General features: G+C 37.6%; 1 long non-coding RNA gene across 2 annotated transcripts in view; it reads right to left on the reverse strand.

Annotated features, from left to right (window-relative positions):
• LOC109297466 overlaps positions 1-797 on the reverse strand; it is a 108,100-nt gene extending 107,303 nt beyond the window's left edge. For both annotated transcript variants that reach the window (XR_002097322.1, XR_002097321.1), the window contains exon 1: positions 476-797. This is a non-coding gene — a long non-coding RNA (uncharacterized LOC109297466). The remainder of the gene's footprint in view (positions 1-475) is intronic.
• Positions 798-1,030: the final 233 nt, after the last annotated feature.

Below are 1,030 nucleotides of genomic sequence, written 5' to 3' on the forward strand. Positions count from 1 at the left end.
TCAAGGTAATGATGAACAAGAAATGCCTAGAGACCAGGCTTGGCTGTTAGAGTCCAAAAAAAAAAACCAAAGAAAGAAAGAAAGAAAAAAGCCTCTACAAAAAAACACAGCTCCATATGCAGAAAGAAACTCTTATGCTTGTCACACATCAGATCAATCTATTAAGCTTTAACAGATACTTTATTAAAAAATCTTCTGCCAAACATCTTCACTTTTCCAGAGGTGGTAGAAACAATGTAAATTGCCTGGAACAAATGGAATACCGTAAACTTTTAAGAAGCACTAGTCCTCTCTCTCCTTAAATACACCATAGAAATAGGAATAACAACAGTGCAGAAGAATAACATGCCACAGAGGTGGTCATAATTCTTTCATGTGAAACATGCATAAAAAGCTATGTTAGTGATGAATACACAGGATCTGTAAATGTTTTGCACCAACTGAACCAATTAAAACTGGTTTAAACCTCACTCACCAGGTGGGAGAGCAGTAATGTGCGCTTCTGCTTAATGCACTGATAAGATGAGATGGCTCCCTCAGATTGTTCTGGAATACAGAATGGCCACACAGAGCTTCTGCAAATTTTGTTCAGAAAATTTTCAGGCTAGCACAGTCTCCGATGAGGTACCTGTTGCTGAGTGGCAATTCCAAGGCAAGGTAAAGACATATCTGGGCCATTACAGCTTAAATCTCTGAAAAATACAATGTGCAATAAATGACCTTTTATCTCTGGGTCTATTTGGTGCACTCTGCTAATGCAGTGATTTCTGAGGCCAGGTAACTAACTTCCTTAGCAGAACATTGGCATTTAGTTTCTTCTTCTCTTCTTGATGAATATGCAAATATCCCAAAGTTTTGTGCTTTTTCGACTGATTTCTAGTCAGTCTTAATTCTGAGCTGTGATGTGCGTGTGTATTTTATTTCAGATGATCAGTTATTGCAAAAAGTTTTGCTTTGTTTAGTTAAGTGGGGAAAGCAAAAGCATTGGTAAATGAATCAACTACTCAATCACAGGAGCTGGAATGATCTT

The sequence above is a fragment of the Gavialis gangeticus genome, unplaced genomic scaffold (assembly GCF_001723915.1).
Source record: "Gavialis gangeticus isolate Ggan-Ray unplaced genomic scaffold, GavGan_comp1, whole genome shotgun sequence".
In the NCBI taxonomy this organism is placed as follows: domain Eukaryota; kingdom Metazoa; phylum Chordata; order Crocodylia; family Gavialidae; genus Gavialis; species Gavialis gangeticus.